At 38.7% G+C, this 27,853-nt stretch overlaps 1 pseudogene; it reads right to left on the reverse strand.

Moving 5' to 3' along the window:
- The window catches only part of LOC127420679 (uncharacterized protein KIAA0825-like), a 229,542-nt pseudogene extending 202,376 nt beyond the window's left edge, over window positions 1-27,166 (reverse strand).
- Between the last annotated feature and the right edge of the window lie 687 nt (window positions 27,167-27,853).

Genomic DNA, 27,853 nt, shown 5'->3' on the forward strand with positions numbered 1-27,853 from the left:
AAAATGCAGATTACGTTTCTTGAACAAACAGCGTGACAGTGATGTGTGATATCTGACACTCTTATTTGCTAAAATTGAAATACAATGTAATTTATATAGATTATTTGTACTCTTCATAGATTAAACTTGTCATTACCGCATTTATAATGAAATTTTAGGGAAAGCCGTGCTTCCCGCTTATTCTTAAAAAAATCACCAATGGTTAAAACGGACCGACACAGCAGCATTGGCTCAACCAATGCTGTGAGTTTAGGGAGACTATCTGTTTGTACAACCAATGAAAGTTTTCTGGAATGTTTGAAAACTGTGATTATTTTGTAGTTCTATTTGGTGACAATTGTGTCGCAGACATTACACACTTCAGCTTTAAAAGCAGGACTGCAATTACTATCTGACCTGTGCTGGATTGGTTTGACTTTAGCATCAATGGCATGCATCTGGGTATGTGAAATGTTTAGCAAAGGCCATAAAATTTTACCTTTGGCACTGCAGACTGATTCTCCAGTGCAGTAAAGAAAACACAGATGGGTTGCCAGGTCCTCCACATTCTGTTCCAGCTCCAGTAAGGTGGAGGCAGCTGAGTCAGGCACCTGAGCTGATGGGAGGTGAGACAGAAGTTTTATCCTGTTTGGGGAGGGTCCCGAGGAGCTGTAGATGAATAGAACAAAAAGCTGTTGAAAATACCAATGCTGTTGAATAGACCAACAAGCTACTCACCAGCATACAGTATGTTGTGTTTTAGATGCATGGGATGCTGGTGTGCTGGTTTGCTTTTAGAGAACAAAGCAACAAGAAATATTTTAAAACTTGTCGAACTTTATGAAGAGATACTGAATGTCTCATTATTTCTATTCATAAATACTTACCTTATAGTTTCCGAGCACCAAGAAACCTCATTTCTTGAACTAATTTAAATTACCATCAACATCCTAAGACCTTAACATAAACAAGTCCTCTTATTACATTCTGCAATAAATGTATCAAAGCATGTTTTCTTGCCTGGCAAACACATTAAAAAAAATAAATAAATAAACACCCTTTCCGTGGCACTATCTGAAATGCTTTTCATGTGGAGGTCAAAGTGGCGCTTCACGTAAATCATGTGGAAGCCCCTTACAAGAAAACTAAAATATTATTTCTGTCACATATAAAAACATTCCTAAAAATACAGTTGAGCTTGGCAGTTACTGTAAAGACATTTTTGATGAGGAATATGTTACACTGGAATCTAAGGTGGCACATTCCTCAAATAAACAAAAGAATAAAAATTGAGAGTCTTTGTGAATGTGCACTTGACACAAGGGAGCTGTGAACCGTGGTCTTTAATCTACACCAATTCTGCACTGCCCGTAAAGTTCCCTCTCAAATCTACAGTCAAACATTGCTGGGCACAAACTTTCTCCTGTAACCCACAGATGACCCTCATCCCCAGCGCGGTTCTCCCATTTCTGCAGCTGCCAAAGCCATCACCCAAGGGATGTTCCGCATTAGGCCTGAAGAATGGGTGGCGCAGAAGAGGGCTGCAGTATTTTCAGACACTTCGACAAATACTTTTGTGTGTGCTCTTAAATGACTTCCTCTGACAGAAAAGGCATTGGGGAGTGGATCAGGAAGGCATTAGCCCTGGCTATGAAAGCTCCGAGAAGATTGAGTGGGGAGGGGATGGAGGGATAAGAGCAATAAAAAGAAAGAAAAACCAATAATTGCAACAATATCGCCTTAAGATTCGAATGCCATATAGTAGCATTAATATTGCAAAGAAGACAATGAGACAACACGGTATTTCTCTTATTTCACTCCACTTAATCATGTCTGTATATAAGCGTTGACCATAAATTCTGTATAGAGGGGAGACTGAGACTAGTTATCACTATATTTGTCACTACATCTCAGTAACCAGACTAGCAAACATTCTAGCTAGGTTTAGCTATATAATGACAGTAGATTTTAACCAGAAGGTTGAAGTGTGTTCCCTGGACGAGTGTATTTTTCAATAAATTACAGATTGGTGACACATAAGTTGTCACATATGTTTTAAATGCTATGCAGTACAGTACTGAAGGAGTTCCCATCTATGTTGGGCACTTATTGGCTGCTTTTCTTTATTATTTGGTCCAAGTCATCAATTTCAAAAACTTTTTTTTATTTATTTTTTTTATAAAATTTTAGTTTTGTAATTAAATAAATTAATATGGTGGCACAATTATATTTTTGTTTACAAAACTAATTTCAAACATTTAAGCATACGCCTTCAGATCAAAAGATTTTTAAGATCATGAGAAACATTTCAGTCAAGTGTTTCAAAACTTTTGACCAGTAGTGTATATCAGTATCAATATATTATAGAGATGCAGAGACTGACACCATGAGGTGGGTTAGTGAGCAACTTGGAATAAATAGTATAATTGTAATGTACATGTAAGTGCATGAACATACAATATTTTTACAGACGTGAGAGTGTCATCTCTGCATCTTGGCTCTTCATTTATGTGGTCCAAGGGGAGACTGCAGACTGTGGAGCAGCAATGGAACAAAATGGCTACATGAATGCTCCACTGAGATTCACTCCTCTTTAGACAAGCACATCAGCCTTGTCAGTAATATCACTCCATACATACTGCATAATGTATTAGACCTGTGCATTAAGCACCACATTCAGCAGACAAGTACCATATGGGTATTGGGAATGTAGTGGATGTTAATCCAATGGTAATATCTGTAACTGTCTAGAATTTAATAATTTACAGAAAACTTTTCAATGCTGTGATGACATAATGTTGGAATTATCATGATCAGGAGTTTTCAACTATAAAAACCCTTCACGTATTTGTCAATTTTTTTCATATTTATGATAATTGATAATAACAATTCCAATCATTTTACTACTGATAATTTTTTATAATTGTGATGAGGAGGAGGGCATGGCCGGTGCTGAATCAGCTGATCAGCGGGAGAGCGAGATAAAGGGGAGCCGGAGGAGCCAGTTAGAGAGAGAGAGAGAGACGCACATGGCCACGTTGCACGTGTGTCCTTATGATTATGTTTGTTTTATGTTGAGTTTCTGATTAAACTTTACGGTGACTGTTCAACCGGTTCCCTTCTCCTTGCTGGTCCTTATACTGTTACAATAATATAGGAACGTTTAAACTTGAACTTAAAATAAATAATAGACATAAAATATGGATAACTGTAAGCATTGCTATAACAAGAGTTGGCTAGCCACCCACTCCAATTAATAATTTATGATTTTTTTTATTAAATTTATTTATTATTATTTTTATTTTTTGACTTTATTTTGTATTGTTTTATTTATTTATTTTTTGTGTGTGAATTACTTCGTACATTTAGATTTAATTGCCGGCTGTATTGATTCTGGTGCACAGCTGATAGAGCACTGACTGTTAAGATGATTTGCTGGTATGGTTGTTGGAATCATAATACGTGATGAATAAGAGGTTGTATTTTCATAATCTAGTGTCTACTGTTAAGTATCCCAAAAACCGCAACCTGTGATTCTATCATTTAAACCTGCGATTGTGTTTTCAAATTAGTCCAATTTATTGTGAAAGCATGACCCTGGCAACACTGCACAAGCAGTGCAGCTTCTTTGGGAAGAGAAAGCGAGAGGGCAAGTGTGCAGCATGTTTGCGTGTTTGCAGTGACAAAATCCTTACAAACAAATAATGTAGATGACAGTAAAAGTATCTAATAAAGTATAAATCTAATGTATAAATTCAATTTTACAACCCTGGATGAATTTGATTCATTAGTGTTATACTTATGACACTGTCTTCTTCATATAATGCTAAAAATTACAATCCCCCACCTGTCTAACACCCACCAAATCTATCACACATACTTTGCTCAGTCTACATCCCTCTGAGACATGTCCTTGAACCCCACCCGTGCTGTACACCCTCAGCACTAACTCACACTTAGAACAGGCATCTTACCTTTATGTTTAATGCTTCACTGTCATTCTATCTTGTCTTTTCCCCTGCCCAGCCAGCCATTCTAGGGCTATTTATTACGCCACCATTAACGGCTTATTAGAGCCTCTCTCATAGCTAACCATTAGGAATCCTGTGCAGGAGAATGGCCCAGCCACTGAAGCCATAATGGGGGTTATTACAACACGCTGATTGGGTGGAGGTGTTGAAGGTGTCGAGAGCAGCGATACGTGTCGTTTACTGTGAAAATAGCTGAGAGTCAGGGCCTCGCCAGGGTCGTTAAAAGGGCATTGCACTTATATCAGATGTAGTAAAAGACGGAGGGCCTGGCAGCACAGAGAAAGAATGGAGAGAGGAAACAATGGATGGAGGAGATAGAATAGTTTAACAGCACATTGCTGAAGTGTTTAAAATATCTATTAAAACCCAAAAAGATTCACAGATTAAAATAAAATAAAAATGAAATTAAAAGGCAGATTAATATATTGATCATCTAACGTTAGTAAAAGGCATCACATTTTATCAAAGGAATAGTTCAACCAAAAATGAAAATTCACTCCAAACCCATATAACTTTCTTTCTTATGTATTTTTAAAACATCTTTTTTTTTTTTTTGCTTTTCTCCCCAATTTGGAATGTGCAATTCCCAATAAGCTCTTAAATCCTCAAGGTGGTGTAGTGACTCACCTCAATCTGGGTGGCAGAGGATGAATCTCAGTTGCCTCTGCATCTGAGACCATCAATCCATGCATCTTATCATGTGGCTTGTTGAGCGCATTACTGTGGAGACCTAGTGTGCATAGAGGCTTCATGTTATTCTCCGTGGCATCCACGCACAACTCACTACACACCCCACTGAGAGCGAGAACCACATTATAGTGACCAAGAGGAGGTTAACCCAATGTGACTCTACCCACCCTAGCAACTGGGCCAATTGGTTGCTTAGGAAGCCTGACTGGAGTCACTCAGCACGCCCTGGATTTGAACTTGCGACTCCAGGTGTGGTAGTCAGTGTCTTTACTTGCTGAGCTATCCAGGCCCCCTAAAACATCTTTTGACTACTATACAAAAGTTACAATTTCATAATTTCACTCCAGACAACATGAAATTTAGTCCATGAGTATTATCGTTTACTTTTACTGCATCTTTATGGTGTCCTTTTTAAGCTTGAGAGATCGTTGTCACTATTTGTTGTCATTATGGCAAATAAACCCTTTAAAGACTTAAAATTTCCCTTTTGTGTTCCACAGAAGAAAGTCATACGGGTTTGGAGCGACATTATGTAAATAATGACAAAACTTTCATTTTAGGCTGAACTATTCCTTAAAAGACAAGAATGTTAATTATACAATGTGAAGAATGACCTAAAGAGCTTACACAGAGGTACAAGCACATTGTGGGTAACATGATACAAACCTACCCATATTTTTTTACAGTTTAGCAAAGAGGACAATGTATATTGGGTGGTGTATAGGTTTGAACCCTGCAAGGGATTTACGTTTGATCGTTGAGCAATCACCACTGTGGCCGTAATTAATTTCTTATTTTTTTACTTTTACTTAACCTTTATTGTCCCCCTTACAAACATGCAAGTACAAAATAACTTAGTAAATACTCTACATTAAAACATATAGTGGTGGCTCAGTGGTTAAGGCTCTGGGTTACTGATCAGAAGGTCAGGGGTTCAAGCCCCAGTATTGCCAAGATGCCACTGTTGGGCCCTTGAGCAAGGCCCTTGACCCAATCTGTTCCAGGGGTGCCATATCATGGCTGACCCTGCACTCTGACCCCAGCTTAGCTGGGATATGTGGAAAAAAAAGAATTTCACTGTATATGTGTGATAAACAAAATAATTAAATTAAAATTATAATAAATAATTAAGACATTTAAAGGAAAAGTTCACCCAAAATGAAAATTCTATCATCATTTACTCACCATTCAGTCATTTTAAACCTTTATGTATTTATTTTTCTTATGTGAAAAATGTTTAGCTAAATGTCCAAGATGTTTTCCTTACAACAAAAGTGAATTGGAACTGGGTCTGCCCACTTCATAAAAGTAGTCCATATGACTTGTGTGCCATATTCTTATGGTCCATGTCCACTGGTGCATTTTAAGCGGAGCTGAGTGGGCATTTTCAATTCATTCCTATGGGAGTCGAGAGCCACGACTGCACGAGGGGTTGTGGGATTGATCAAGCATGAAGAACAGCCGAGAGCGTCACAAAAGTTGTCAAAATCAACACTGTTTGTATACTTTGCGCATTCGGAAATAAAGTTGGCATCTTTCCAAATGAAATTGCGCATAAAATGATGATTTTATTGCTTGTGTACTGAAAACATTGTTAGACAATACACACTCAGTTTACATATTACAAACATGCCCCAAAACAGCAGCTCTCGAACTTTGTGAGTGAGGCTGACCGCATTTCCTCCACATACCGTAAGTCTTCTAAAGCTAAATTTAGAATAACAGCTTGTAAGGAACAGACCGAAATTTAAGTCATTATATAATATTTTCCCCCTCACCAAAGTTCTCAAATCAAATTAGCATAATGTGTTCAGTTCAAAACATTAAAACTCAACATAATTCAGTCATAACACACACAAGAACCAATTGAAGGAAGAACCAAATTAAATTAAGTCATTGACGTCTAAACCTGGCAAAACACATAATGTGCTTCAGGTTTTAAATGTTATGAGGGTGAGTAAATAATGACTCTAGGATGCTCTAGGAAGACTGTCCATGTAACTGCACATGGCAACGTGACATGAAAGTTACTGAAACAACTTCCATTGGCCCTGGTCATGTGACAAGGAATATATATTGTATCCTCAATAAAAATAATTACTTGTAAAATTATATTGTTTTATTCAAATGTGCTCTCTAGAATAAAAAAATAAAAAAAAGCCTTTAAAGTATTCATATCACACTTGCTTTGTAGTAGTGAATAAAGGCACAAAGAAAATGACAGAGAGAGAAAGAGAGAGGAAAAAAAAAAAAAAGAAGAAGAAACATTGGGGAGGCTGGGAAATCCCCAAACAGTTGTTATTGATTCCAGTGTTTACGGGCAGATAGTTTAGTGCCGTTTACAAAACAGAACAGATGCAGTCACTGAGCAAAAAGGTAAACAATTGCTGTGTGGCAGGTTGCCAAATCCCCGGCCTGGAGTATTAAACTCACACTGAAGTGCATTTCCCCTTTGGGTTCCACTCGCTGCCACTTCATCTACTCCATGCCTGCTCTCTCATTCCCTCCGTCTCACACACATACACAAACACGGGCGTGTGGTTCCAGCTCCTGCTGGCTGGCTTGTCCTGTTCTGACCCTTGGGGCCATGTTCTGCATAGCTAGGCCATTAGTGCAGGGAATTGCATGTGTCTGACATGGCCCTAAAAGCAATTTTTAAATGCTTTTCTCCAAATGATGCCTAGACTCTTTAGGTAATGGGCAATCAAGTAACAATTTAGCCACTAATTTCATTTCCGATCTCTCTCAGTAACAGTGTTGATAGGCCTCTGCAGAAAAAAGTGAGAAAAGAGAGAGGGGCCAATCTTCAAGGGTAAATTCATGTAAGGGTTAGTCATCATTTACTCACCCTCATGTTGTTCCAAACCTTTACGACTTGCTTTCTTTTGTAGAAAACAAATGGAGAATATCCTGACCACTCTTTTCCATATGAGGAATGGGGACTGGGGCTGTCAAGCTCCAAAATGACTAAATAAAGCACCATAAAAGTGGTCCGTATAATTTGTGTGCTGTATTCAAAGTCTTCTGAAACCATACAACAGCGATTGTATGAGGAACAAAATGAAATTTAAGCCATTATTCACAGATGCTATAATTTTCTCCAATAGTAAGCTGTTAACTGCTATGACTGGATTATTGAGTCAGTGAGGTGAAATTGAAAAGTCAGATTCTTGAACAAATCATTCAGACCGGTTTTTCGAATTAGATCAATTGATTCATTGAAAAGATCAAACTCAAAAGGGCGAATCATTCATGAATTGGATATCACTTCACTATTTCTCTCATGAATGCGACAAAAAGAGCTAAGGCGGATGTCTAGATTTACAGTGTATAATGGCTTAAATTTTGGTCTGTTCTACACAAAGAGACATTGTATGACTTAAGAAGACTTGAAAATAAAGTCATGGACCATTTGTATGATATTTTAATAGCGCTTTTTTTGTCATTTGGGAGCTTGACAGCCCAGCTCCACATTCACTTACATTATATGGAAAAAGTGGCAAGGATGTTCTTCAGACAATCATATTTTGTGTACAATAGAAAAGAAAGGCATACAGCTTTGGAACCACATGGAGGTAAATGAAGACAGAATTGTAATGTTTGGGCAAACTAAACCTTTAAAAAAGACTTCAGGAATTCAGTGGTTTTCTTGTTCCTGTCACTGATGTGCAAATTTGACCCTGAACTTTAAACATTCAAAATAAAGCCACATTTATCCACCAGTAAAATCAATGACAGCACAACAATGACTCTGCCAAGTTGCAAACACAGAGATTGGTATAGATGCAGATGTTGGTGGCGATGGCCCTGGGGAATTTGAGCTCTTTTTATATGAAGTGGTTTACATTTTACTGTGATATTGGGAAGAAGGCTTCACTTCCTCTGAAAAGAAAAAAGAGAAAACAAGTAGCTGGTAAGAAATGGAAATACAGAGATAAGTCCATTTCACAAAACAGGAAGTCAGCTCTGGGTGGTGTTACAGTTGGCAGGGTCCAGGCCTGATGAAAGGGCCCTGGGGCCTGAGCAGACCACAAGTGGAGTCCCCTGATGGCTTACACAAGGCTAGCTGCTTTGGTGGGCAGTGGGATGTCTGTTGCAGTTCGCTGCTCACTAAGACAGGCAGCGTTATAAACCACCTCCACTGACAAACACAAACAAATACACTCTCTCTCTACTGGCCCCTTCATTGGCATAGAAACAGTCCAACTGGGATGCAGTACAGGTTGGGGTAGCCCTCCTTGAGTTAAAAATATCAGGTTTTGATATCTTTATTAAAGGGGTCATGTGGAATCAAATTTAACTTGATATTTTGACATATAAGAGGTCACAGTAAAAATACTGTAAGCTTCAGAACTCAAAAATTCCTCTCCAGCCCAAAAAGAGCATTTATTGTTTCTACATCGGCCACATTGTGGTGTTAATTTGAATAGCAATATACATAATCATAGCGGTGAAAAAGAGAGCAGCTGAGCAACTCCAACACTGAAAGTGGTACTATCTTTTTCTGTAGTTAGCTTTTAACCAGCGAAAAGATTAAGATTGAGTATGAGTAAGAGTGAGCTGAGTAAGGTCCCCAGCCATTGTTGTGTTCCTGGTTGTGGAAAACTGCATCTCTGCATAGCATTCTGAAGGATTCAAACATTAGGAATGAGTGGCTTAAATGTATTTAAACAAAGTTCCTGAATGCGTTAATGTGGGATTATACATTTATTTGGCACATTTCTCTATGGATTCTTTTGAGAACTAATATGGCTTTGCAAAGAAGCTTAAATTGAAAGATGGAGCAGTGAGGTCTACATTGGACATGACGATGCCGGTGAGTAACAAATGTAATACTACTATTTCTGTCCATTGTGGGCTTTACTGGTTGTTTAGATCAGTGTTACTATCAGAAATAATTAATAATTATTTCTGTAGTTATTAATCAATATTTAAATTAATTAATTGGATCTAACTCATTAAAACCTCATATGGGACTCCAGTAAATGTAGTGTGCTACGTTTAGGAGCAAGTTTGGTTATTGGCAATAATTAATAGTTATCAAAGATAATTATTAATTATTAAAATCAATAGAACATTGATGAGAATCAATGTTAGCTTTTTTTTTAATCCTTTAAATCAACAATTATCAAAGATAATCGTTAATTGTTAACGTCGATGAAACATTAATTAAAATTAACACTAGCTTATTGATCATTCAAATTCAATCAAAGATAATTATCAATTATCAAAAATCAATAGAATATTAATAAGGATTAACATTGACGGGGCACCACCCTGGAATCAGGGACTAATAACCGAATATTAAAACAGTCTCAATATTAGATTGTTTTCTTAGGAAAATCGACATCCGAAGAATATCGATTTTCGGGAAAAAAACAATGAATGAAGGTTTGAATCTGAGCACTGACATCCCGTCAGCATGACACAGGCGTATGCAAAACAAACCAAAACACTTCTCTTTGTAATATAAACAAAGTTTATTTATGCAGTAATATCAATTAATAATTAATACAATGCAGTCAATAAACTTCCGACTTACAACTACAAACTAAACAGTGACATGATTAGATATGGAAATAAAAATAATCCTATAACACATAAGGTGTGTGTGTGACAGTGTGTGTGTGTGTGTGTGTGTCAGTGTGGTTAGTGAGAGAGAGAGAGAGAGAGATAGAGAGAGATTATTAAGTGACAGCCCGAAAGCTGATTTCGCTATAGCTGGAGATAAAGCAGCCGTGTTCATCACTCAGAGACGCGGTTTTACGAGCGGGGCTCGTAAAAGTCCTGCGTTATTTGACTCTAATGGATGAACTCAGTTTCTGTCTCACCTGCAATGGCGAAAATGCACAACAATCCAATTTGGTTGGACCACAATACAGCAAAACAAATTTGTGATAATTAATACCCTGAGTATTAATAATGAGCGGACATGGCGGTCCGTAAACTGTACAAGCAAAAAACCTTGAAACACAAGAATAACACACTATAATATTCTATCTCTGCCCAGACCTCTTACTTGAATCACATGAGGACACAGGTAGAATGTGTTTTCCTCCGTCCTTTAACTTTGACCCGGTTCCTTGAGGCTCGGGTGATGACGGGAGGCCGTTTCCTCGCGCTGTCGGCGGGCGGTACGGCTGTTGATTCTCAGCGGGCTGGCGGAGAACTCAGAAATGTCGACTTGATTGAAGATGGAAGAGAAATCTTTAATCTCTTCACTTCTGTAGGCCAACGGATGAAGATGCGAATTGCTCGGCGGTCTCCTTCGGATCCGTCAGAGTGTTCGGTTGAACACAGAGTAATCTCAACTCGTCCAGCGAGATGGAGATTGTATGGCTACAGTTACATGTAGGACATTACTTCCTTATGCCACGAGGCTGCACCGGAGAGCAGCAAAAAGCTACGTCCGTATTCGGTGAACTAAGTCGCTGGAAGCAACTCTGGAAGCATTTCAGAATTATTTGAAGTCCTGATGATGTCATGTTTGAGGGACGTTCTGTGGTGTGCCTCATCCAATAGGAGTTGAGCGCTCGATCCTTTAGTGAGCAAGGCTTCATGGATCTGTAATCTGTTTTGGACTCCCTTTGTTTGATTTTGGCGCGATTTTTATCAGTAAAATTTACGACTAAGAAGGTGGGAGCTTGAGGAATGTTTTTATGACTGTTAGGCCTGCCTTTGTCTTCTATCTGAATACATGAGGCCCAACACCATGTTTGTTTGATGTGTAAGGTCTTGTATAGTCAGCGGTTTTTATCTCAAAAGAAACCATGATCAGGACAGAGCGGATCATGCTTATTACACAGTTACTTGCCAAAGAAATACATGTTTGCTCACAAAACATTGATACTGATTGATTTTGAGATGTAATTATTTTATTATGTATTATTTAAATATGTTAGTACATTTGTTACCTTAACTGTCTCTTATTAGCCAGGATGTCCCGTATTTAAAAGGCGAAACGATCGAGGGGGACACCCTCCCCCAGACGACCAGTGCAACAATCAAGGGGGACTCCCCATACCGCGAACTAGTGTTGGGTTCGAGTCCACCTTAGTCGAGTCCGAGTCAAGTCCGAGTCTTTTTTTTTTTCCAGATTAACACTTTTTATTGATCCATGCAGTTGACACAGAAAAGCAAAACATATATTCACAAAATCAACATTTAACCACCATTATTCTCTTGCCCCCTCCCAATCCCCAACCCCACCCTGACCCTCAACAAATATACCTGTGGTCACAACTTGAATACACACACACACACACACACAAAATATTTATATAAAAAATAATAATCCCACACATTTAAAACTACACTTCTTTCTCCACTGCCCCTCCCAGAGAGCCCTCCAAAAAGGGCAAATAGCTGCCCCATTTTTATTAAATGAATCTAAGTTGCCTAGCCTACATGACATTTCCTCGAATGCCGCTACCCTGCCCATCTCTGTGCACCACTCATGAAATGAGGGCACTCCAGCCGACTTCCATCCCTCAGAATGATATATGGTCTGCCAATCATAATACTGGCTAGGACCCAATTTTTTATGCATATATCCCCTATATTAATGACCACTCCATTGCCTAAAACACAGTCTAGAGTCTGGGGCAAAATGAAATTTGAGTGCCCAATACATCACACATAAAACTCTGAATCCTAAACTAAAATTCTTGGATCTTTACACACCACCGAAAAACATGGGTTGTGTCCCAATCTTCTGATTGGCATCGCCAGCAGGTGGGTGTGTCTTTAAGACCAAGCCTATACAATCTAGAGGGTATCCAAAAGAATCTATGTAAAATCTTAAATTGCATTAGGTGCACCCTTGCATCTCTAGATGTAGACTTGACATTTTTTAGAATCCTAGCCCACACTCGCTCCTCCAATACCAAGTTTAAATCTTTCTCCCATAATCTCTTGAGAGAAGTTGAAGCTCCGTCCCCCAGACACTGAATTAACAGGGAGTAATATACTATTGCCTCATGACCTTTTCCAAAAGCAGTAATCACCACTCCCAGAGTATCTTCTGCTCTAGGGGGGTGTATGCTACTCCCAAAAATAGTACAGAGCAGGTTTCACAGCTGTAAATACCTGAAGAATTGAGACCTGGGAATCCCAAAATGTTGAAACATATTTTCAAAGGATCTCAACACTCCACTCTCATACAGGTCACCGAATGTATTAACCTCTCTCACAATCCACTCTATCCAGCAGAAAGGAGACTTATTAATACATACAATTGGGTTCAGCCATATGCTCGAAGCAACATTAAAATAAATGTCTGAATTAAACACTCTGGACACTTTTGTCCATACCAGGTGCAAATGCGAAATAACAGGGTGTAACTTAACTTCTCCAGTTAGTTTGATAGAAAGGCTATGCAATGGTGAAATAGGGGCAAGAACTTCCTGTTCAATACAAACCAGGGAGGGGCTCTCTCAGGTGGAAGCAACCAATGAACCAAATGTCTGAGACCGAATGCATAATAATAAAACAAAATCTTGGGTATGCCTAGCCCACCTTTGTCAATTGGCCTATGCAATTTACTGAAATGTAATCTGGGAAATTTCCCATTCCAAATGAAGGACTTCGCTATGCTATCAAATTGCTTGAAATAAGAGAGGGGGACCTCTATAGGAAGAGATTGTTGCAGGTAGCTGAATTTTGGAATACAATTCATTTTAATGACATTAACCTTCCCTATCATAGATAAATGAAATGAACCCCACCTGCCCACATCGCTTGAAAACCTTTTTATTAAAGGTTCAAAATTAACTAACTAAATCACACAAATTTTCTGGGAATAAAATATCCAAATACTTAATGCCCTGTTTGGGCCACTGAAAGGCGCCGGGCAGTATGCTGTCAGAGACAAAGCTTTGGATTTAGACCAATTAACTCTGTATCCTGAGAACTTAGAAAAGGAATGAATAATTCTGTGGAGGCAAGGCATAGATCTAGTGGGGTCGGACACAAATAATAAAATATAATTTGCGTAAAGCAAAAGCTTATGCGCCACACCTCCCGCTATCACCCCTGGAAAATCATCCTCCTTTCTTATCGCGGCTGCTAATGGTTCCAGGGCAAGACAGAACAATAATGGGGAAAGAGAAACTAATCCATTTGTTTGTACTGCCACTACCGTGTATCTATAAAGTACTTAATCCATCCAATAAGAGTATTCACGAACCCATACATTCCCAAAATCTTAAAAAGATAATCCCATTCTACCATATCAAACGCCTTTTCGGCATCAAGTGAGATGGCAGTGACTGGAGTCTGATTGTGCTGTTCTCGTGTATGTTCTGTATATAACTTGACAGCCAGGTAAACTCTTCTTAACATCAAGACTCTGGAGACAGTTAGCTCCTTGTCCACATGTTTATTGACGTTGCAAGGAAAGAGTGAAACTGAAACATACAAAGGCATAATCAGCACTAAACTTGCACTTTAACATGTACAGATGTATTAACTCTAATAAATATGAATTAAATCCCTGTGTTTTTCCTGTTACAAGTTTTATGTATTTAGTAGACATTTCTGAATATAATATGGCATCATATTTTAACCTGCAGTCAATTATACGATCACTTATTTATCTGTACTCGTAATATGAACTTTCAATGGAATAGGAACAGTACAAGCATTAGCACATAAGGATATGATCATTAACAATAATAATGTAGATAGTAATCACAGACTTCTAACAGCCAACTTTATAAAATGTAACACTGTCCCCAAATAATGATCTGCAATCGCAGATGTTGTTAAAAACAATCAGTACATATCCGCGATGCTACAACAGGCATAAGATGTATGCAGATGTCAAAGGATTAGCTCAGATACAGTAAACATACTGCTCCATGCACTATGCTTGCTTACTTCCTGATTAAAGGTCACATGACATGACTACTTACTGAAACCTAAGATACTTAAAGGAACCACGGCCAAACAAAATAAAAACACAAAGGATTACTTGCAGAATGGAAACAAGACTTCTAAACATATCTTCTAAAGAGATGACAAAACACTGATCATTCGCCACGGACCACATGATATTGATGAAATGCCTAATGTTATCAGAAGAGCTATGGCCCCGAATAAACCCCACCTGATCTATATGTATAAGAGATATCATAACTTAATCGGTTAGCCAGAATTTTTGACAACATTTTAACATCTAGCTGGATCAGGGAAATTGGACGGTAACTCTTACACTCGCTTGGATCTTTGTCCTTTTTAAGAATCATACTGATCCGGGCTTGTGTCATAGTTGGCGGAAGCTTTCCATTCTTTAATGATTCCGTATAAACTTCTAGCAAAAGTAGAACCAGTTCTGTAGCATAAGATCTACAAAATTCAGCGGCAAAGCCGTCTGGCCCCAGAGCCTTGCCTGTAGGCAAGGCCTTAATTACCTTGCCAAGCCCAAGATAATTTTTTTGCTCAGTCGTCAGTTTAGGAGGTTCTAATGGTTCCACAAAGTTTCTAATATCCTCATAAGTAGATGAAGACATGGAACTATAGAGATCAAGAAAGAATTCTTTAAAAGCATTATTAATATCAATGGTAAATATTTTACCACCAGCAGATTTCACTGAAGGAATGGTAGAAAAAGACTCTCTCTGTTTTATATATCTAGCTAGAGTTTCCCTGCCTTGTCCCCCGACTCAAAGTATGACTGTCTTGTACTGAATAGCCAAAACTCCACCCTCCGTGACAAAATATTATTTTATATGTATTTCAATCGGGTCAATTCCCTGAGGCCATTAGACGACATTCGGCGCTTCAGCTCTGCCTCGGCATGTTTAATATTCCCTTCCAATTCCACGAGTTCTTGTGCATTGGATTTTTTGGTGAACGAGGCATACTGTATGATCCGGCCCCTAAGAACTGCCTTAAGTGCCTCCCAAGCCATGCCCACAGAGGATACTGAGGACCAGTTGGTCTCCATATAGACACTGATTTCAGCCTTTAGCATTTGTTGGAATTCAGGATTTTGCAAAAGGGATACATTAAAGCACCAACTATATGATTTATTTTTCTCCATATGTGGCAACACCTCTAAACACACCAGGGCATGATCTGAGACTAAAATGTTTCCAATTGAGCAATCAACAACAGATGAAATGAGGGACTTGGATTTATATATATATATATATATATATATATATATATATATATATATATATATATATATATATATAAATCTACTCTAGAGTAAATCTTATGGACTGATGAAAACAATTATAGTCCCTACCAGATGGGTTAAAATGTATCCAACTATCTGTAAGACCAAGATTTTTACACATCCTGTGAAGCGTCAATGTTGCTCTAGGGGGCATGCACACTTTTGCTTCACTATGATCAAGGACTGAGTCCATCAAAAGATTAAAGTCTCCTCCCAATATTATATCATGAGGGGTGCCAGCGGTTTGCAACATCCCTTCAAGATCTATAAAAAAGCCCTGATCATCAAAGTTAGGTGCATAAATATTAGCCAAAATAAGACTTTGTCCCTGAATTTCAGCTAAAACCATAATGACTCTTCCTAATTTATCTTTGCTTTGTTTGCGACATTTGAATTGTAGATGTTTACTTATCAGCGTAATGACTCCCCTGCTCTTACTCGAGCAAGCACTATAAAAAAAATGCCAACCCCATACATTTTTCAGCTTCCTGCAGAGAAAGGTACATTTCTTGAAGAAACACTATATCATATTTATTATGCTTAAGAAGAGAAATAACCTTCCTTCTTTTCATGGGGTGCCCTAACCCATACACATTCCATGTGGAGAGAGATAATCCACTCATATTAACATTTGACATAAGAAAAAATAGATTGTGTCTCAAAAACAAGATTATAAAGACCACATTCCAACATTAGTGCAACCATCAAAACCCAAACATCCCCCAGAACAAAACAAACAGAAAAAAGAAAAACGTGCACATTAACCCCGCGCACAACAGTGCCAACTGGCATCCATCCTTCCAAACTCAAACAGTCCATGCACGCCTACGAGAGCCCTCGCAAAAACCTTGCCATCAAATTGCTGAAGTTCGGTGTTTCTATAAAAATGTTGTCGATCACGTTTCTCTCTTGTCGAGTTCGCAGAGTCTGGGAACAAGAAAATGCTGTGGTTCTTCCAAAAAAGCCTTCCTTTACTCCTCGCCTCGCGTAACACATGATCTTTATCGGATGGTCTCAGAAATTTGGCCAGAATTGATCGGGGCCTGTCTCCCTCTGTGGATCACCGAGCAGAAACCCTGTCCCTATACTCCTTCTGGGACTCTGACGATGCGGACGTTATTCCACCGGCTACGGTTTTCCATGTCCTCCAACTTCTCCCAGACATGCTCTAAATCCACCTTGGTTTCTAGCGGATTAGTAGATAATTCCCTCTCCGAAGACTCCAGGTAATCTATCTGTTTCTCTAAATCCCTCACTCTTGTAACCACATCAGTGAACTTCACCACTATGGCAGTGATCGTTCGATGTGTCACAGCAAGATCCTCCAAGTCAGCAATGACCTTCGTCAGCATTGCAGACATGTTCAGAATCTCCCGCTGCATTTCCCACACCTCCCTGACCAAATCGACTCCCAGGCCCGCGGCCAGCTCGGGGGCATCAGCTTGAGCACGCAAGTGTCTTTTAATGTCTCCTAGAGCGGTTATGGAACAGAGTGTATCGAATCTCATCAGTTTATGTCATAAAAAGTATTAAAACTTGCAAAGTGCGCAGAGCTTGCCGTTCACACGTCCGATCCTCACATGGCGTCACGTGACTCCCAAGTCCGAGTCATTAAACAATTGAGTCCGAGTTGAGTCCGAGTCCATAAGGGGCCAAGTTGGACTCAAGACCGAGTCCAAGTCGAGTCCGAATGAATCTGTTCAAGAATCTGAATTAAAATTGTAACCGTAAACTCAACATCATTATTTTAAACTTATTTTAAACTTCACAACTAAGAAAAACATTTTGTCAATATAAATGTAGCAAAAACACCTCAGCATTTCATATATACATTTTATGATTAGTATTCTGCTGAACCAATTTCAAAGTGGTTTCAGAATGAAAGCATATGCTTTAGGTGTATGAAGACAAAATTGTCTTTCAACACAATTCTTATTGCGTTCTGTTGACATTTCAATTATTTGTTGCTTTTTCCTCTCCACTCAAACATAGACTAAAGAAAGTGAAAGCTGCATTAGTCATTACAACCAAGGTTATTATGTTTCGAATTTTAATTTAGTTTTTATTTTTACTTAATTTTCAATTTGTCAATTTAATTTAATTTAGTTTTATTTAAAATTATCCCTATGTAAAGAAATAATAGTCAATACTGAGATTTCTATCTGAATCTTTTTTGTCTATCTGCCGACTGATTTGGGAAAATACTGTACATACAAATGAGTCAACACAGTTGTAATTAGCACTCGCTGAGAAGTTACGTCTCATGATTTGACTCCAAATGCTACATCCAAGAACACTGAAAAAGCCTACTGATAATATTAGGGCCATGTCATCACGGACATGATTTTCTAGTTCATTTGCGGGAAACCGCACAATGCAGGGCAGTTCTGCGTGCTGCTCGTGTACCTAAATCCCTGATGTGTCAGTGTGCGTCTCACAGCAACTGCCGCAGAAGATAAAAAAATAATAATAATAATTTATATTTGCTTGATCGGCAGCTGTGTTGGTCTGTAATCAGTCATAAATCTTAAAATACCAACCAAAGAAAATTTTATTGAGCTCTTCTTTAACCACAAAAACATGGAAAATAATAAAATTTGAGTCATAAATTAAACAGAATTGTCCTACAAAAGTGTCAGATATATAGGCTAAAAAAGACATGCATAAGTTACCTGGTGGTTTACAATAAAAAATCAAATAAAATTAACATTTAAAATAAAAACATCATCTCGTAGCATGAAGTTTAGCTTCATACACAAACTCTGTCATCGAATAATACATTTATTTTATAGTTTATAATTAAATTATAAACAAAATATTTCACTGCCCAAAATATTCTAAAATTTTATTGTACATGGTTGAATGTTGTGAATGGTGGACAAATGCTGTAAAAGAATGTATTTTAAGCAGCTTGTCAATGCTTTGAAAATAGTCAATCAATAATAAATAGGTGCCATTTATCTGTTTAGAGTTGCTGTCTGCTTTAGCAATAATGCTATGTGCTTCATTACATGTTTCGCTATAGTTTCCTAGTGAAATGTCCAGCAAGGGACACAGTTTTTAAGGTGAACGTTAGATGGATGTTTTAATGAGTAAAACGGACCTCCCTTTAACCTAAACCTAAGCAATAGTGTCCTAAAAGCAAATTAAGGTCAAACAAAAAATCTTAATGCTAAACCAACAACTAAACCTAACCAATAGTGTTCTAAAAGAAAATGTGACATGAAAAGCAACTTTTCTGAAACAACCACATAATGTTGTGTTATTTCTATGACATTTCCAGCTCACATGTTATCTTGCATGCTTGGCTGGGCTCAAGCCTCAGTCTCCTGAGTTCACAGTCCTACACTCTATCAGGTGAGCTACCAAGGAAGCTAATCACATTGGAATAAGTGTGTAAATTTAGATGGGACTGTAATACAAGCATTAAATTGTATATTTTTCAAATTATGAAATTCTGGGTTGTTTCTCACCAAAAACCTATAGTATGCCTTCAAAAGACTCTTAATATGACACGAAAGCCAAATGGACTTCTTTTGAATAATTTTTCTAAGCTTTAACATGAGTCAATATCAACCGCCAGTGTATTGAAAAGACGACCTGCAATATTCATTAAACTATCTCTTTATGTGTGCCACATAAGAAAGAAAGTCATACGGGTTTGGAACGATATGAGGGTGAGTAAATTATGACAGAATTTTCATTTTTGGGTGAATGACTCTGTTAAAATGGGGTCTAGGGAGGTTTAAAGGTTTTGGAGCACAGCAAATGTCTGTGAGCTTCAGATATAAAACTCATGTACACATATACTGTAAACAACAATGCTCAACCACCTCTCTCTCTCTCTCACGCTCTCTCTCTCTCTCTCTCTCTCTCTCTCACACACACACACACACACACACATTCTCGTTCACCCTTTCAGCTCTTCATCCTGTCTGCTACAAATCCACTGAGGTATGATAGTAAAGGTTTAAAGGTTATTGTTCCAGATCAGCTGACCTGTATGGCAGTCTCTTGAGCCCAGCCCTCACCCCATTACCTTGAAGAAAAACTGGGGGAAAAGGACAACATAGAGGGAGGGGTGAAAAGCAAAGGGTGGAAGAGGATGGGTACAAAGGGCTGAGACTTCCACATCTGGTGAAGGGGGGGGGGGGTGTTGAGTCTGCTCATCCCTTTCAGATGGAGGGGTTAGAAGAACTGGCATATCTGCGCATGAAAAGCTGTTAAATGCTTCAGTGCTTTGACAGTGTGTGATGCCAGGAGCGGTGGTGCTCCCATGGGACACTGCATCAAGATCCCCCTCTTCTCCCAGACGAGCTTTCCACAAAATATGGAGAATGAATAAAGCACAATAAATAACACATGACAAAGAATGCAAGTGTAAGAGTGTTTTGATTCTATTGAAAACAAAACCCTTATTTGTGATAAATAAATGAGGAGTTGTCTCTGTCCGTCTTTTCAAAACTCTGGTAGTTGAAAGTGTCTCATTAAAGTTTTAAAAAAAGCACTAAAAGGTATCATAAAAATAGTCTTTGCAACTAGCACAAGTCTTCTGAAGGCAAACAACATGAGGGTCAATACATTATGACAGAATTTTTATTTTTGGGTGACCTATCCCTTGAATAGAATCAGCTATGTAGCTACAATGCAATCCCTGCAACCATTAAAAACACTTATTGTTCGATTTCACATCATGTTCAGATTTCCTGAGATGGTTATTAGCTGGAGAACCAGCCATAAAGGAGCAAATTCCTGTGCATTAAGCTTATTAGCTGACTAATAGAAAACCTAACTATTTCAATCATTACATTTTGCCTAAGGTGCTTCTGCTACAACATTGTAAGGACATTACTTGTATAGTCACCAGTGTCTGACACACATTCCAGTCACTTTCGAGCAATACACACTCAGCCTCTCTCTTTCTGTGCCTCTGGTAATTAATTTGAAGTATTGGTGGGCCCCATGTACTGTAGGTGTGCAGCTTTGGATCAACCTGCCCTAAGAACGTAGGGCCAATTATTCAGCTCTGCTGCTCTCCCATCCTGTCTTTACAGCCAGAAAATGAAGGAGAGTCTGCTGCATGTAAAAATTAGTGAGTTGCGGCAGGAAGGTGAATTAAATGGAAGAGAGGCCTTAATGAGTCCATTCAAAATGGATGTGAGAACCATACAAGGAGCTGCAATATGTAGGTCTATTACAAATCTGTCAGTTAAAGACTGCTTGGCATAATATCAGTAGAATATGTCCAAAAAATATCCAACTGTGAAATTATATGACCGTGATTGTTATCATCCTTAAAATATGAGAGCATTTTGCAAATGGTACATTTATAAATGTACAATGAATCAATCCATTCAAGATGCCAGGAGGTAAGGAATGTTTATATGGTACTAGTCACACATAGCCAGACATTTGGCTATCGGCATAAAGTCTGGTTAATTTTCCAGCTTATTCTGGACAAATACCTGCCCAAAGCCCGTCTGCACAAAACCCCATGTCGCTTTTACTTACATGAAGTTTAGGGTCGGGAAAATCTGAAATCAGAAAGTCTGAGAGCAAGAGGGAATATGCCAGCATGTGGAAGTATATCTTGTTTACTTGCTATTAATGCTGAGTTTACACTACATGATTTTAGGCCCGATTTTCACTCACCGACAGTTTTTTTTTTTTTTTAGGCAAATCAGAGCTCGCTCCCATGAGCGACGAACGCAATGTATAAATTATCAAAGACGTGATCTGAGAGAAGTGCCGACGCATCGCCGATGTCAGCCAGATATCTAGCATGTTAAATATCTGGACCTGTCTACGATTCCAAATCGTGCAATGTGAAATGTGTTTTGACTGAATACAACTGCAGCGTTGACCTACAGCCAATAAGAGAGCAAGAAACGGGGCACGGGAAGTTTCAGTGGGAGGAGTCCTGATGTACCTGCAACAGAACATCAACTAGCATGGCTGTGGTATCAAGAAAGTCTTATTGGACCGAAGAAATGGAGGAAAAATTTGTGGAACATTGGCAGGAGCACCAGTGCCTATTTGATGTTTCCTCTGAACTGTACCACAACTGGGTGGATAAAGAGAAGAGTTGGAGAGAAATTTCCAATTCTCTCGGACAGTCAGGTAAGCAAATAGATAGATTTTTTAGTAGGACGTACTTTTTCATATTGTAACCAATAAAATATATGATGCCTTTACACATTATGTAAAGGCGATTAAAAACATACATATCATATTCTGAAATGCATAACATATGATCATGCATTTGTTTTCATATCTCGTATCACTTCTCGTGAGTACTCTGTTGCGAAATGTAATTTGGAGTCCAGGCAGAGTCGTCGGGGATTCGTCAACAGTGAAATATTTTGTAATGTGTTCACCCCTGTCGCTGATTCCTCGTGTAATTTGAAAACCCTATGACTTCCATGACAAGACAGACAGTTGTGTAATATGAACGGTACCACAATCCGACGTCTTTGAAAGTCGTGTAGTGTGTAGGAGGCATAAGTCTCTCAAACAAAACTCTGAATGTTGTTCAAATAAAAAAAAAAATATGTCATGAACCAGCAGCTAATTGTTCCTCAGAAGTGTTTATTAGCCACTTTTCCACCATTAAGCTGAACAGTGTTGAATCGTGCTGTTCCATATCGATCAGGGCTTGTTGATACGGTTACGGTTGCTTTTTCCATCATGGTGCTGCACAATAAGGATTAGAATGGACTGACTAAGCAATTGACCAGTCATGAGTCGCCAAGTGCTAAAGCCTCCATAAGCACGGCTGAGTACAGTTAGCTATCCGTGCTGATAAATCCAATCCTGGAAGGGGATTGTAATCATACTGTACCAAACTGTGCTCAAAGTGGAAATGCTACAGGAAAGTTTACTGACCGCGCTCAGAACCATTCAGCCAGAGGGTTGAGAAGCATCTATTGTATACACCTAGCTCGAACTGAACTGCATAGCATCCAGCCAGTCAGATTGGAACTAGCAATTCCAACCATTTAGAATTCATTCTTGCCATTGTTTGTGTGCAACATGAATTAAAGGGCCAGTCAACGCTCCCTGGGCATCTGAAGCTGAGACTATATTAACCCTTTAAGCTCTGAGGGTGTTTTTAAAGATTTCCTGTTTCAGTGGCATACCCAAAATTTAAGGCTTATAACTCTACAAAAAAAAAAAAAAAAAAAAAAAGGGTCAAATGTTTGGTTTTATTGTAAAGAAACTTTTACATTTTTTAATCATATAGATTATGCTATATTCTGAGATTCTCAGCCTAAGAAGCTAGCCTGATCTCTCAGTGAAATCGGAAAGAGTAGATCGACTTTTCTTTCGTCAAAATCGGTATACGATGACCGGAATTTCGAAACACTGACCCCAGTGTCCAAAGCAGCAAGTGTTGTAGGGCATATGGGCACATGTGAGCTCCATTTATGTCCAGGAGAGGTCGCCAAAAGCTAGTAGTGAAGCAAGTTGTTTTCAGCTTTACAGGACATTATTAAATGAAGAGAAAAGCATATACAGGTGCATCTCAATGAATTAGAATGTCGTGGAAAAGTTCATTTATTTCAGTAATTCAACTCAAATTGTGAAACTCGTGTATTAAATAAATTCAATGCACACAGACTGAAGTAGTTTAAGTCTTTGGTTCTTTTAATTGTGATGATTTTGGCTCACATTTAACAAAAACCCACCAATTCACTATCTCATAAAATTAGAATACATCATAAGACTAATAAAAAAAAAACATTTTTAGTGAATTGTTGGCCTTCTGGAAAGTATGTTCATTTACTGTATATGTACTCAATTGGTAGGGGCTCCTTTTGCTTTAATTACTGCCTCAATTCGGCGTGGCATGGAGGTGATCAGTTTGTGGCACTGCTGAGGTGGTATGGAAGCCCAGGTTTCTTTGACAGTGGCCTTCAGCTCATCTGCATTTTTTGGTCTCTTGTTTCTCATTTTCCTCTTGACAATACCCCATAGATTCTCTATGGGGTTCAGTTCTGGTGAGTTTGCTGGCCAGTTAAGCACACCAACACCATGGTCATTTAACCAACTTTTGGTGCTTTTGGCAGTGTGGGCAGGTGCCAAATCCTGCTGGAAAATGAAATCAGCATCTTTAAAAAGCTGGTCAGCAGAAGGAAGCATGAAGTGCTCCAAAATGTCTTGGTAAATGGGTGCAGTGACTTTGGTTTTCAAAAAACACAATGGACCAACACCAGCAGATGACATTGCACCCCAAATCATCACAGACTGTGGAAACTTAACACTGGACTTCAAGCAACTTGGGCTATGAGCTTCTTCATCCTTCCTCCAGACTTTAGGACCTTGGTTTCCAAATGAAATACAAAACTTGCTCTCATCTGAAAAGAGGACTTTGGACCACAGTTCTTCTTCTCCTTAGCCCAGGTAAGACGCCTCTGACGTTGTCTGTGGTTCAGGAGTGGCTTAACAAGAGGAATACGACAACTGTAGCCAAATTCCTCGACACGTCGGTGTGTGGTGGCTCTTGATGCCTTGATCCCAGCCTCAGTCCATTCCTTGTGAAGTTCACCCAAATTCTTGAATCGATTTTTCTTGACAATCCTCATAAGGCTGCGGTTCTCTCGGTTGGTTGTGCATCTTTTTCTTCCACACTTTTTCCTTCCACTCAACTTTCTGTTAACATGCTTGGATACAGCACTCTGTGAACAGCCAGCTTCTTTGGCAATGAATGTTTGTGGCTTACCCTCCTTGTGAAGGGTGTCAATGATTGTCTTCTGGACAACTGTCAGATCAGCAGTCTTCCCCATGATTGTGTAGCCTAGTGAACCAAACTGAGAGACCATTTTGAAGGCTCAGGAAACCTTTGCAGGTGTTTTGAGTTGATTAGCTGATTGGCATGTCACCATATTCTAATTTGTTGAGATAGTGAATTGGTGGGTTTTTGTTAAATGCGAGCCAAAATCATCACAATTAAAAGAACCAAAGACTTAAACTACTTCAGTCTGTGTGCATTGAATTTATTTAATACACGAGTTTCACAATTTGAGTTGAATTACTGAAATAAATGAACTTTTCCACGACATTCTAATTTATTGAGATGCACCTGTATTTATAGATTCTATACCCCAACCCCAACCCAACCCAAACCAAACCTTACCAATAGTGGAGTAAAAAAGTTATGTTAGAGGGAAAAGTGAAACCTTCGAATCATGCTCGTCATTGATTATTCATACATGGTTACTGCCTGGCTTTGAACCCTAGTCTCCCATGCAGCTGATGCAACATGCAGCCAATCGTGCCAGGTGGAAAATTAAACACTTCGAAACCACTGCAAACATGTCTGATAAGAATGCTGCATGTCAGCGCGTCGGCATACAGTCTCCGATCCTAGGGTACCAAAACTATCGGAAACATCATGCCGACTTCACGTGTGATCATGCTGAAGATACTGCTGAAAAATTACTAAAACAATTGAGCCAAAAATTTTCTTTTTTTCTTATTTTTCTGATTTGACATTATATATCTCTGGGTGTAAATAAGGTGGTTTCGAAAAAGTGCTTTTGTTTTGTTCCCAATCATGTCACCTATATCTGATAAAAATATTGTGTTTATATGACAAAGCAATCAAAAGTACATAAGAACTAAGTACACATGCAAACACAACAATGACCAAAGGTTTGCATAGCATCCAGACATGATTTTAGTAATGAGATTTCATAGAAGGAGTGCCTCTTGACTAAATCATTGAGTTTGTGTTATGTACTTGGCGCCATCTCCTGGTGGCCATATGTATCATTGTGCTTCGTATGGATTGTCTAATGATCTATGCATCCAATTATGTTGTGTGAGGGCTTGTTTGAATGATAATGGCCTCCTCTAAGTTACGGTATATTATTTTATGTTCTGTTTATTTTTCGTGATGTTTTTTCGCAAAAATGCGGCATATAAGAAACACCAACATAATTGTCAAAGGCATATACTTAGCTATTACTTGCTATATTTTTGTCTATGAGTAAAATAGGCTGGTTGTATTCTACTCTTTGAGAGCTTTTCAACAACATAAGACACATGGCTATTTGATGAGTTTGATGTTTTTACTGATTGCAATAATATGTGCAGTGCAATTTTTTAATGTTTTTTTTATATATATATATATATATATAAATCATCAAAACAGAACACTTCTGATTTGTCTGCAAATTTCAAAGCACTTGTTCAGTTTTAGTCATAATGCCTGCATGCATTGGAAAGTAGGGCTTCTAAGCTTTTAAACAATACCTATTTTGTGTTGGCCAAGACTATATTTATTAATATTTTGTTTGTTTTTTTGTTTTTGTTTTTCTTGTGGGCCATCCGAGCTTGAAGGGTTAAACTACAAGGACATGAAGACACTGACCTACTGCTGACTTCTTGTTTGACACCTTTCCTCCTCTGCTGCTGTGTGTGGTGTTGTCTTTCAGTGCTGTCTCAATCTCCTTCCCCATTAGCACATCCAGTTCCTGCACCACTGTGCTCAGGTAGACCTGGTTGAGGAAAGGCAGGATATTTTGTGGTTCTGCCACCCTATTAAGCACCTGAATTTCCACCCTAAGCATATTGCTGAGAGTTGGGGAGGCAGTCTGAAAGTTCAGTGCCAATCTGTCGAAGGCCCTTTTTTGCTCCCCGGGCTGCAGTTCTGGCTATTTTTGGAAAACACTGATGACGGCCTTGATCCGAATGTGCTGGTACCAGTTGAGGACCTCTGTTTGAGGATATAGGAAAGACAGGTGCTGAAGGCAGATGATCTTATAAGGAACACCAATGCCCAATTCTCCTTCAGTCTGGCTTGGCTCAGCCATCATTTGCAATTTGCCCAGTAGGTGATCCCTCAATGAGAAGCGAACATCATTCCATACTTCCTGGATCTCCAGAGCCATATCATCACGTGGAGTGGAAAGAGTAGCTATTGGGGTCTGCTCTTGGGTAGATACAGGGCAAGAAGGAAAAGCAACACCACACTGGGAGGAGATGTTCAGCAGTAAATACAGAACATCCTCTTCACAAGCCTCCTCTGTCTTAAGCAAGTTGAACAGATTAATAACTTAACTTATAATGAAATAATTATCAATACTATTCCTCACCAGGTCATGAAAATTGACATATTGTGTCAATTAAGGTTAAGTAAGGCTTTCGTTACCATGGCTCGGAGGAAGATCAGCAGCTCCTGGTGTCCCGTGGCCACTGGTTTCAGAATGCTGAAGTTATGCTGACTGAACCATTGGAGGCATTCTACAGGACTGGGCACTCTCTCTCTCTGGTTCATTCCTTAAGGTTTTGCTCAATACTACAGTAAACACAAATAAACAAACAAACACACATTCTCATGCAGGAGTAGATCTTTAGCTGTAGACTTGCCTAAACCTCAAACCTTGAATGTCATTGATGTTCTTCTGTACACTACATTGCAACCATAATGTCATAGGCCTTGTGTCTATTTCTTCAATGTTAAAATACTTTCTCCTATTCCAAATTAATATGCAGAAATAAAAAAAAGTAAGCCATTTGCAGGTTGATTTCCCTAAAGAGTGTAAAAATTGTGACTATCAAAACATGGCTGTGTTAACTGAGCATCCAGACCAGCCTGACACAGCACCATTAGGAGTTTTTCCACCATTCGGCAGAGCGTTCCCATTGCCGAACTGAACAATGCCATTCCATACCGATCCGGGTTTGTTGACACGGTTACGGTATATTTTTTCCATTTTTGGTGCTGTTAAGTCAGGATTATAATAGACTGAGTAAGTGATCAATCGTGAGTAACCATGTCATTACAAGCATTCTATCAGCATGGTTGAGTACAGTTAGCTAAATGTGCTATGAAATACGGGCTGAGAGCGGTTTGGCCCTGCCTTTAAAGGTACATTTATATATTTGTTCCCTCTGAAAAAAAAAATAAATAAAAAAACATACCCTTTTGTCTCCTTAAGATTACAAACATGTGCACAACCTT

This window comes from Myxocyprinus asiaticus, chromosome 3 (genome assembly GCF_019703515.2).
Source record: "Myxocyprinus asiaticus isolate MX2 ecotype Aquarium Trade chromosome 3, UBuf_Myxa_2, whole genome shotgun sequence".
Taxonomy (NCBI): domain Eukaryota; kingdom Metazoa; phylum Chordata; class Actinopteri; order Cypriniformes; family Catostomidae; genus Myxocyprinus; species Myxocyprinus asiaticus.